Source organism: Rhipicephalus microplus, chromosome 3, assembly GCF_043290135.1.
Source record: "Rhipicephalus microplus isolate Deutch F79 chromosome 3, USDA_Rmic, whole genome shotgun sequence".
Lineage (NCBI taxonomy): Eukaryota > Metazoa > Arthropoda > Arachnida > Ixodida > Ixodidae > Rhipicephalus > Rhipicephalus microplus.
Window position 1 is genome coordinate 78,090,942 of NC_134702.1, and position 12,001 is coordinate 78,102,942.

The 12,001-nt window shown below is 45.2% G+C and overlaps 1 protein-coding gene across 2 annotated transcripts in view; it reads left to right on the top strand.

The window, feature by feature from the left end:
* Positions 1 to 12,001, top strand: part of LOC119182883 (pleckstrin homology domain-containing family G member 5) — a 759,199-nt gene that overhangs the window by 221,393 nt on the left and 525,805 nt on the right. The gene's annotated exons all lie outside the window — the stretch shown is intronic.

Consider the following 12,001-nt stretch of genomic DNA (forward strand, 5'->3'; position numbering starts at 1 on the left):
ATGTAGTCCACGACGGGCAATAGGCGGTCCCAGTTTCAAAAAGCCAGCGTATAAGGGCCATGAAGACAGGCTGTTGTGTTTGAAGATACTTATTCTCACAGATAGTGGGCAACAATAACACTTCAAACAAGGAAGTTTATTGCATACTATAGTAACAGCATTTCAGGTGAGTACAACTGCACCGTGTAACAAAGTGACTTCAGTGGGGCGTACAAACAAGAGAGGATAGGTACGATGTAACTTACAGCACTGTGACACTGTCACATATCATGGATCACTGAAGAAAATAAAAAGAAAATGGAACACAAAAACTCAATAAGCTTCCTCATAATCACCTATTATATGTGAAGACGATAAACAACGAACTTTTTTTGTGTGCGTAGAAAAAGTTTTAAACAATTCAGAGTACTTCGTACTCTACTATTAAAGGTCGAAAAACCGTCCCAGTTCATCAATATTTCAGTTTACGTGTATTTTGAAAAAGTGATTAACGACTTAGAGTACATGGTACTTTACTGTGGGAAAGCGTGAAACCCGTCCTGTGGGCCTCACACTTGAGGTGGTGGATTTGGGAAAAATTTACGGTGTCCACTAAGAAAGCCTTTCAACTGAGCGTTCGTGTGTTTAGAAAAAGTGGTCCACACAACGAAGAGGAAACTCAATTTTAAACGTCCTATAGTTCAGTGGTACGCAACATCATCCTGAGAGGTGTTGGCCTGCGCTCTTGAAGCCATTACAGGTGGAGTGGTGACTCAGAAACCACATATTCTATTGACACACGCTCGTGACGCTTATAGCGCATGCTTGTTAGCTTGGCTTTACTCCTACGTCCTTCGTGTTTACTTTCCTCCTGCACTGCTCACTCATGCAAGCTTTTTTTTTTTCGAAAGTTGTTTTCTTTTTTATGATGGGCCAGGGTGACATTGCGCGTTGGGCATCTGTTTGTTTGTCAGGTCACTTATGCGTGTTGATTGATTGGTTGAATAAATGATTGATTGGTTGATTGAAGCAAAATGTGATGTATACACATTTAAAATGACTGCCAGTTAAGCATGTTAATGTACTTTCATGATGGTGAAGCGCTACAATGAACGCAGACTTTGCGTGCTTTGTAGCACGTTGATTGATTGATTGATTGATTGATTGATTGAAGCAAAAGGTGATGTACACACATTTAAAGTGACTGCCAGTTAAGCATGTTAATGCACTTTCATGATGGTGAAGCGCTACAATGAATGCAGACTTTGCATGCTTTGTAGCGATTATCATCATCAACTATACATACGTCGTTCAGAGCTCTTTGAGCAAGCGTTTGTTGTCCTTATAATTAGAACGACATACTACGCTTCCTTGGCATGCGGGTGGCGTGGCAGGGTATCGAACCAGGAACCTCGCATTTAGTCAACGCTATTCAACTCCGTAGCACTCTTTAGCCATAAATGAACCTCGCTCCATAGCGTACGTTCGTGGGCACCTATGCACGTAGATAAGCGGTACTTGCACTCCGGGGGCAAATCATGGCGTGTCCGAAAGCAATCGCGACCGACAGCGTTCTGCTTGACGTACCGTCGATGACGGTATAGATTTTTCCCGGCTAACTCCTTCCCTAGCGGTCACACTTCGACGATTTTTATACCTTGTCGGGTCTCTGCGCGTGTAGGCCTGAACACTTATATATGTAGTACGTGAGCGAGCCTAAATCACCGTGTTCGGTGGGAACAGCTGCGGTGGGTATGCCTGTGTACAAAGGAAATGAAGCATTTTAATAGTTTGCGCTGCTCCGTGTGCTGGTAAAGAGGAGAGAAAAGCTAAACAGCGTTGCTGATCCCTGAGGGCAAGCTATCACGAAAGCACTGCCACTAAATTGCCGCCGTTCTCGCTTGATTACCCGTCATTAGAAAGTCTGCAAGAACCAAAACACAAAGTAATCTAAATGAACGTATGTCATAGTGAATGTCTTTTGAGTCACTCGCTCAGTGTTTTTTTTTTTTTTTCGTGGCAGATATTTACTGACTACAGAGACATGTATAGTGAACTCTTTTGGGGTGCAACAAAAAACAATACCGTTTTTTTAATGACTTCGTACTAGAAACACTCGCATCACTCTACCTCTGAGCGCTGTTCATGCAGCTGAGGAATATGGGTCTTTGTTTAGTAAGAGTGTCTGTGCTGCTCTTGCTAGCCATTTTCTTCCTGGCTCGTCGCAGAGCGTTAAATTACCTGCGGTAATAGCCCTCCGCAGAAAAAAATAAGTAGCTAAAAAAAGAAGATTGGGACTTAGCTTTTACTTGAGCCGCATTATGTTTAGGTAGCGTTTTGTTCCCTTCCTCTGAAGCTCAAGCTCATCGCACATGCATATACAGGGAAAAGAATTGGGCTTATTTTTCACTCGCTCGTTCTTTTCTAGCGCGTGATCACGTTCTTCCGGCAATCAAGAAAGACTCGTGTTAACGGCGCTTGAGTTCGGGTCATATTGCTGCCTTTCGAGAAACCATACAGCGTCGGTATGTTTAGACCAGAGCTTTAGTTATTTCACATTGTTTTTGGGACGTTAAACCCCCACATATCGAATCAGTTATTTCGCACCCGTGTAGTACACATAATTTTTTCACCAGTTTCTAGCTGCAGGCGCCAATAGAAAAAATGTGTCTACGGGTTTGGTTGCGTCGCATCTGTTGGCGAGCCGAGTCGGGCGGCAAGCACGCGATAAGAAGGAACCGGAAGCTGTCATTCATTGCCACCTGACATTAAGCCATTGACCAAGAATCGTTGCCCCAATAGGCTTTCACGCTACTCTAAAGCGCTACACTGAAGCACCTGAACTGAAAAAATCTGAGCCACCACCTGAAGACTAGATGTGCTCCGCCTATTGCGCGCTCGAAATTCTGTGTATCCCTTCTCGTTTCGTTTCTTCTGTCTCTCTATTCGTTTATATATTCCTCTACCCAGTGCAGGCTAGCAAACTGGACGTGCGTCCCACTAAACTCCTCGCCTCTCCTTACATCTATCTTTTTAATGTTATACTATTATATTGTTATGGTTTACCACATCACTACTACAAGTACGCTAAACTTGAATTGAGTTCCGCTATTATATTATTACAATGTATCATAATAATTCGAAACTACAGGACCTCTTCCACGAACGATGAAAATTCTCATCTGTAGAAGGTGATGTCGAACGTACATATATGTTGACAGGTCGGTACATGTACAATCTTTCCACCTCCTTTTTTTTCTACTTTCCGGTTAGATATGTGCTGCGAGTATGGAAGCAAACTGCATAAGGTCTGGTGAACTTCGCTGCCTTTCCTTCCTTCTCTCGGCTTTCTTACGACCATGCGGAACTCCTGTTGATGTAAGCGCAAGCCACAAATAACAGATGGGGACTACAGGCAATGCGTTGACACCTTCAAATTTGAAGGAACTTCCTTTCATTTAGCGTTTAGAGCCTTTGGAGAAAAGAAAAAAGAGAAACACCTGTTTCGTCTAACGATTTGTTCCAAGAGGCCTGGTGGGTTTCTTCGTTAGGAAAGTGCTGCCTCAGCCCTCCACCAGAAATCAAGCAGGAAATGGCCTACCTCGGTCAAGTACCGCAATTCTCCGGTCGCCGAAGAAAGCACAGAAAACGAAAACAAAGAAAGGCGCGTCAGCTGGTTTCGTGTTGGAGTTTTACGTTACGGTGTCCGGCGTCTGAACCTTTCCTTCAAGCCCACCGTTACCGAAAGCGACGCAGTGTATCGTCGACCCTCCGCGGCAGCCGTTCTTGCTGCTGGGCACTTACAGAATTCCTCCGGCGATATCGATACAGAGCTCTCACACTACAGCCAGCGCAAAATTGGCAAGCAAAAGGATCGAACGTACTAGCTCAATCCGGAGGAGTCTACTGTTTCTCTTCTCCACCTCTTTTGTCCCCATTGTGTTCTTCCGGTCACGGAGACTGCTTGCTTCGATCGCCGTCCGCATACCAGGACGAGGTGCGAGTATCCAGGCCGGTGGACGTCGTCACCGTGGGCTTCATTTCCAGGCGCTCACTAATTGCGTGTAGGAGACCACGGAACTATTATCTCCCGGTTCCCCGGAGGAGGTATCAGTGCTGCTAGGGGAAGTTGCGTATATATGCGTAGTATAGCTTTGCTTGAAAAGCAATGACAAGGTTCGCGCATCGCGACGCTTCTTCTCGTACTGCTTCCCGCCTCTCTTAGCAGGTGCTCATTTCCGTTTCGTTTTTCTTCTTACTTGTGTTGGTAAGCTTTTTGTTGTCTCTCTGTCCAACAACAACGAGGATTATTCATTATCTCCTGCAGTAGGCAGGCAGTTATTGCTTTTTGGTTGTTGGGCTTAAGAAGGATAGCAAGGGACACCAAAGGAACGCCTGTCTCTCCGATTGTCCTTGGCTTCCAAAAAGCAAACCAGAGGCGAGCACAAAACGATGTAGAAACTTGTTCTTTACCGCAATCGAATGCTCTCGAAGGAAAGAAGGAAGGAAGGAAAATAGGAGGAAAAGAACGGCAGGGAGGTGAACCAGCCTATAGGCAGCCGGCTGGCTACCTTGCGCATGGGAGGGGAGATGGGGATGGGGGGAAGGCCTGTAGCCTTCAGAAAGCTGAACAGCACGCGTATATATTCCTAATGCGTTATCTAATTAGAAGCATTTCATATGGGGAAACGAACTTAGGTTTCAGAAATAGTCTGTCGAGAGACATTGAAAAAAAAAACTTTGTTGAGAGCTTCACTTGAAACGAGAAGACACCAATGGTGTATATTAAAAAAATATACAAAATTTCATGTAAAGGTACAATCGCGGCGTAATATACGTATACCAATACCTGAAAATAGAAAAAAGTTTTTATAGTTTCTTTGAGGCATATCGTATTTACTCGTCCAATACCAGCTTTCATTAAAATTGGCTAGCACTGGTTGATATGGGCAATTTTTCCCTCGTATTCGCTGACAATTCACTGCCCAGTTTAAATAACAACGTAGTAATTGATATTATGTGTGGCCTTCTAGCACGCGTTCGGTCTCAGTGAAACCGTTGCGTTTTATATAATTGTACTGTTCAGTCTCATGCTTTTCCGATTGTGGTCCGTCTCGGTGGAACAGGGGCTGTTCGGTGCTAACCCAAAGGTCGTGTGTTCGATCCCGGCCGTGTCTATTTATTTATTTTATTTATTTAGAAAATACTGCAGGCTGAGAATAGCCCAGGCAGGAGTGGGGGTGGTACAGCATGAGGATATGACCAAAAAAAGCAACAATGCAGGAGGCACAAACTAACAGGTAAATATACAACACATTATGGTACAAGATCTAAGTTACTGTGTCGGTCACATTTAGATGGAGGCCCGTGTGCTGTGTGATCCCAGTGCACGCTAAGGAACACCAGATGATAAAAACATCTGGACGTCTTCACTACGGTGTCTCTCATAATCATATTGTGGTTTTGGGATGTAAAATTCTAGATATTATTGCAGCAAAAGCGATATATGTCTAGGATGGATGATGGATGAAAAACTTTTATTGGGGTCCTGAAAGATTCCACCCCCGTTTTATAGGCGTAGGATCGCGGGCCACTCCCACGTTGGGACGGGGAGGCCCAGCCTCACCGCCGCATCGTGGGCCTTCTGGACAGCCTTGAGTTGTTGTATGAGAACCGGACTCGTGAGCATTAAATGAAAGGAGTTTTCAGAAAATTCTTCATTTTTTCTTTGTAAAGAGGGGCACCTCCAGAGCATGTGGTTAAAATCACTGCGATTCTGGCAGTCCGGACAAAGTTCTGAAATATCGGAGTAATGGCTATAGTTTACGAGGCTAGGGTATGTTCCCGTCTGAAGCATGTGAAGAGAGATTGCCTGTGGCCTAGACAACTTTTCGTGTGGCAATGGAAATGACCTACGGCCTAATTGATAATGCTTCGTGATCTCGTTGAAGGTAGTCAAAATGTCCCTAAAATGAAGGCTGGTGGCTGACTCCTCTGTCTGAGAAGCACAAGTCCCGGCGCGGTAAGTGAAGCCTCGCGCCTTGGAGTGGGCTAACTCGTTGAAATTGGGAAGGCCTCCAACCCTCAAGCCAAGGTGAGCAGGGAACCAAATAATTGTCTGGTGGGTGAGTTCCTTGTGAGCGAGAATTCTCAAAACTTCCTTGCAATCGGAACCAGAAGCGAAGGCCCTAGCAGCGGATTTAGAGTCCGTATAAATATCAGTCCTTTGTGGACCAAGGAGTGCTAGGGCAATGTCTAGGAGAAACAATAAAAAAATCATTCAGCATCGGTGTCACGGGTGGTCTCTATTGGCTGTGTTATCAGTTACGTCGTTCTCAGCGTCCTGTCCAAGCACGCGTCCCATTGGCTGCTCTGTGAGTGACGTCGTCCATCCTGTCGCAGCCGTGGCGCCGAGCACGCGCGCATCAGTTCCTACTCACAATGTCCACATGAGTAACACGTGGACAACTTTAGAAGAGTGCAGACAGTGGAAACGTGAGAGAGCTCGCATTCACCGGGCTGATGCTGCGCAGTCCGGGCACAAAAATAGGCCCAGGAGGCCAAGTGCCATCATCGAGTGCGTAATCCGTCAGCCTTCCAAGCCGCCCTAAATTGCGAACGGGAATGCAAGTGCCGGTGGCGTGTGAATCCTGCAAACCACGCCTCCGAGTTGGCTCTCGATGTCAAACGCTTGCAACAACGCCGCGCCGAACAAGCGGCGTTGCGCGCACAACAGCGTAAACGTGATGATTGCGGGAGCGCGCTCGTCGGGGCGAACCCCCGGTTTAAGCGGGAGTTTCTCCAGCGGCACTTTGGCTTTGGTTACGACGTCGGAGGCCAACTGTGGTTCAGGAGCAACCACTGTGATCGACGCATTGCGAAATGCATTTAACAGCATATTACACTCTTCCATGACCATGGTCATGCAAGGCACAATGGGCGGCATGTGCAATAAACACTGTGGTAAACCCAAGCCAAACGTGTGTCTAACCTCATTAGGAAGGATGAACATTGTTACGCCTTGGAGTCCACACCGAACTGAAAAGGCTTCTGCAAAGGCTTCTGAAAAGGCTTCTGTGTCAAGGTCAGTGATCGAGCCCACCTGACGCGATCAGCTCAACGACTTCATCAAGCGGCGGCGCTGGTCTGTCTTACCCAACGCACAGCGAGCTGCTTCAGCCCACGAGCCCGATGAAGCAATCGGCGCCTTCTAGTCTGGCGAGTCTTACGCAATGCATGGGAACGTCACTCGTCCTTGGGTGCAACCCCGCGCAGCGGCTCCGGATTTGATGATCATGACGCAGCCCAGCAGCGTGTCCCCATTGGAAGATTCAGACATCACGGCCAGCGGCGCTTCTGGCTGTACGTTGGTGAATCAAAAGATCCACCCGGTGCCTATAAAAAAAAAAGCCAAGTGGCTCGTCACCAGCAGTTGACCTATGCATCAGAGAGAAGCCGACGTATGCGTGCGAGAGAAGACATCTCAGTTCTTCGAGTCCTTAAGCTGTCGGCCCCAGTGCCGAATATGTAACGTCTCTATTTCTAGGCTGTACATAAATTTTGCCTTAATTCACCGTCTTCTTGTCTGTTCGTCTATAAGCTCTGCGCAGAAGCAACCGCCAGCTGAGGAGCACTTGCTACCAAACGGCAGGTGACCTTGGCGGCGAGTTTCGGAGCAGTGACGCCTTCGGGACCGTGTTGGCGTCGTCGCCTCGTAACAACATGTAACCAATAATTCGGAAAGACTTCAGTGCAGCGTCGGGTGGAACGCACTGCTAAACACAGGGGCCGAATGAACGTTTTGGTTATCCGCTGGGTAGCTGGTTGTATACGGAGTGCTTCGGCGGTGACTTTTTTATCACTTTCCGATCGCATGCGAGCATCGATCGTCTGTAAAGCGGCGAAACACGAACGCCGTATACGTCAAACGCATTATGTCTGGTCTGCAGGCGGCGAGTTCTCGTGTTCCTGTTCAACCAAGTATTCGTAAATATATAACGTAACAAAAACTGTACAAACGCGAGTGCCTGTTCAGCGGATCCCGGATGCAGCGAAAAAGTTTTACGAGAAAGAGTGCTAGGAGCGAGTTACTTCACCGCGATAAGACGAGCTGCGCTCTGAATGCGACAGATTCGCCTTGTTGTGGCTGTGCGCTGTAGTACATTTGCGAATAGCGTGCAACCAGAAGCGACCTCGTTTGCACGCGAGGACGGCCCTTGTATCGTGTACGCCCCGTGCGCCTGTCCCCGACGTTAGTGAATATAGTTACCGTGTACTCAACCGCAGCGTCGCGAACTGTGCTGCTTTGTGATCTGCGTGAACGCGAGCGCAAAATTTAGCGACAGCTGGAAGATAGATAGATAGATAGATAGATAGATAGATAGATAGATAGATAGATAGATAGATAGATAGATAGATAGATAGATAGATAGATAGACAGATAGATAGATAGATAGATAGATAGATAGATAGATAGATAGATAGATAGATAGATAGATAGATAGATAGATAGATAGATAGATAGATAGATAGATAGATAGATAGATAAGACAGACAGACAGACAGACAGACAGACATACAGACAGACAGACAGACAGACAGACAGACAGACAGACAGATAGATAGATAGATAGATAGATAGATAGATAGATAGATAGATAGATAGATAGATAGATAGATAGATAGATAGATAGATAGATAGATAGATAGATAGATAGATAGATAGATAGATAGTGTGTGTGTGTGTGTGTGTGTGTGTGTGTGTGTGTGTGTGTGTTTGTTTGCGCAAGTGCAATTGCGTATGCGCAAGTGCAATTGCGTATGCGTTAGAATATATTCTTTGCATTGTAAACAATAAGGCGAGCAGACCTGCTGAAACTATGACTATGCGGCAGCAGGAGACGGTGAACTGGTCTGGTATATCGTTCTTTCGCAAACCGTTCCAGTGTTCTTTCTAAATTTCGTTACCGTAGAGTTACAAAGGAGGCGCCCTGTTTCTGACAACAACCATGCACGCGTGCGTCGACGGTGCCTGTTGTCGCGCGCACGGCAACTTCCCGTCAGCTGTTCTGATCCCCGCTTTCACTTCCCACGCGAGCGAGTGTCGCGGCTTTGTGCGGCACAGGCACATTCGTACGGTGAGCGCTCGACGTCGCTACATTTCACTGACGGTTCGTTTAAAAAGAAGGGGGGGGGGGGGAGGGGAAACGCGAACGCCGACGAATGGCACACAATTGAAGTGGACGAGTATATGGTAAACACGATTATTATTAATAATATTTAACGATACAGTAGGCATTTTACAGGCCCGTAGTCTTTTCGCCCCGCCGCGGTGGTCTAGTGGCTAAGGTACTCAGCTGCTGACCCGCAGGTCGGGGGATGGAGTCCCAGCTGCGGCGGCTGCTTTTCCGATGGAGGTGGAAATGTTGTAGGCCCGTGTGCTCAGATTTGGGTGCACGTTAAAGAACCCCAGGTGGTCGAAATTTCCGGAGCCCTCCACTACGGCGTCTCTCATAATCATATGGTGGTTTTGGGACGTTAAACCCCACATATCAATCAATCAATCAATCAATCAATCAATCAATCAATCAATCATTTACAGGCCCATACAGGAAGTGATTAGACAAGGTATACATGAGCATGGACATATTAAAATAAAAAACAAAAGCAGAACACAGAATGCTTCAGTAGATAATGCTTGAGTAATATATATGAGCAACGCGAAAAAAAAGGAGAAATGGAATCACTCATCAAGAAGCACCATACAATTGACAAGCTTCTACAAAAATTTACCTCATGAAGTACATGCCTGTGTACAATCAAGAAAGAATTTCAGTTTTGCAATAAAAAATCATCCACAGATCGGCATTCAACAATTTCACTTGGTAAAGCATTCCAAGTTTCAGTAGCCCATAGAAAAAAAGAATATTTAAACGTGTCGCATTTGACCTGATATGCCTGATCTGTTTATTGCGACAGGCTCTGATGGAGTGACGGTGCTGTGTCTGCACGTAGTCTTGTTTGTTTATGTTTATGTGGTCGTGAAAGAGCATAAAAAGAAACTTCATTGCAGCCACAACACACCGACAGGCAAGGGCGTATATAGGCAATGCTGCCTGATTTCTAAGTGCACTTACGCTTTGGTGTCGAGAGTACATCGAATATATATAAATCCTAATGCTTTATTTTGTACACTTTCTAGTTTTTGTATAAGTTCTTTCTGGTGTGGGTTCCACACAATATTACCATACCCATTAGGCGGCCTCACTAATATTTCATATGCGGTTAACTTGACATGTGATGGAGCTGCAGACAGTTTTTTTTTCGCAAGAATCCGAATGTTCGGAAAGCCTTTGTGTACGTGTTTTCAATGTGAATAATTCACTTCATGTCTGTTGTAAAGGTCACGCTCACATACTTAACTGAATCTGTCACTACTAAATCGTTACCCATCAGTCTCTATTTGAAACTATCTATTTTAATTATTTGCAATGCCTTGAGTGAGCTCCGCAAAGACGCACGTTTCGAAATTTGTACAGTCCATGCACTTTGAATCGTTAGCTGTCACAATGTTTTTAAATAATGTTTACAGATTGGTTAGACTGGCTTGCCCAATCGAGCCAACTTGTCAATTGACCGCGCTGAATGCTACAGGCTCTTTGAGGTTGGCTATATAGACCAATATACCCAGCGGTACTAATGAAAGGAAAGAAATAACGAAGTAAAAGATTTCCACATGTAAATAAGCACGTTTATAATTAAGTTATATTCTAGTGTTCCATACGCGCCAAAACTGCCCCACCGCATGGCCTAGTGGGTAAGGTACTTTGTTGCTGACCCGCAGGTCGTGGGATCGAATCCCGGCTGCGGTAGCCGCATTTTCGATAGAGGCGAAAATGCTGTGGTTCGAGGTCCGTGTGCCATATTTGGGTGCATGTTAATGAACCCCAGGTGGTCGAAATTTCCGGAGCCCTCCACTACGACGTCTCTCATAATCATATAATGGTTCTGGGACGTTAAATCCCACATATCAATCAATACGCGCCAAAACTACTATACATTTATGAGGCGCGCCATAGTAGGTAACTTCCGGTAAATATTGACTACCCGTAGGGTTTCTTGACATGCGCACCTACATCAATGGGCATGGGTGTTCTTGCACGGGGGTTCTTGGAAGTGCGCCTGCCATGGCAGTATATCGAACCCGCATACAATCACTTAGCAATGCGACATCTTGCCATAGTTACTGCAGCAAATGGGGAAGCGTGTGTTAGCTGAAATAGGTCCTCTCACCCCCGATGCCTCCTTCGTCGTCGAAATGTTGTTTTTATCGTTATGTCGCCTGTTTCACTGTTTTAATAGTCAGGTATAAGTCACGTTGAAACGGAATAGATAATAAGCCTTAATCATTTTTACACCCGCCGCAGAGGTCCAAGTGTGACGATGCTCGACTGCAGACTCGAAAGTCGCTACACCTTATCTCAGCCGGGGCGGCCGAATTTTGCTTGAAGTGAAATGACTGAGTCCTGTGTGCTTAAATTTACGTGCTCATTAAGGAACCCCGGGAGATCGAAATTTCCGGAACCCTCCATCACGGCGTCTTTCATCATATCGTAGTTTGAGGGCTTATGAAACCTCAGTAGTTATTAATAATCGCGTGTTCTTTTGTCATTTGTGAACATAGAACTAAAAATGAACTTCCTTATGCACTAAAGTTGCGTTCTGTATCGCAATTGCGCACTGTGTATATATATATATATATATATATATATATATATATATATATATATATATATAAAAGGAAAGAAGTGCATACCTAAGGGCTCATTTTTCCGTGTCGGATCCTGCCCACGGCAAGTTATCTTTTCACCCACTTTTCTTCATATTTAAATTACAATTTGGTCTAATATCTTCCCCTATACTTTCCTTGGCATTATTGTCTGCTAGATCTCATATATATATATATATATATATATATATATATATATATATATATATATATATATATATATATATATATATA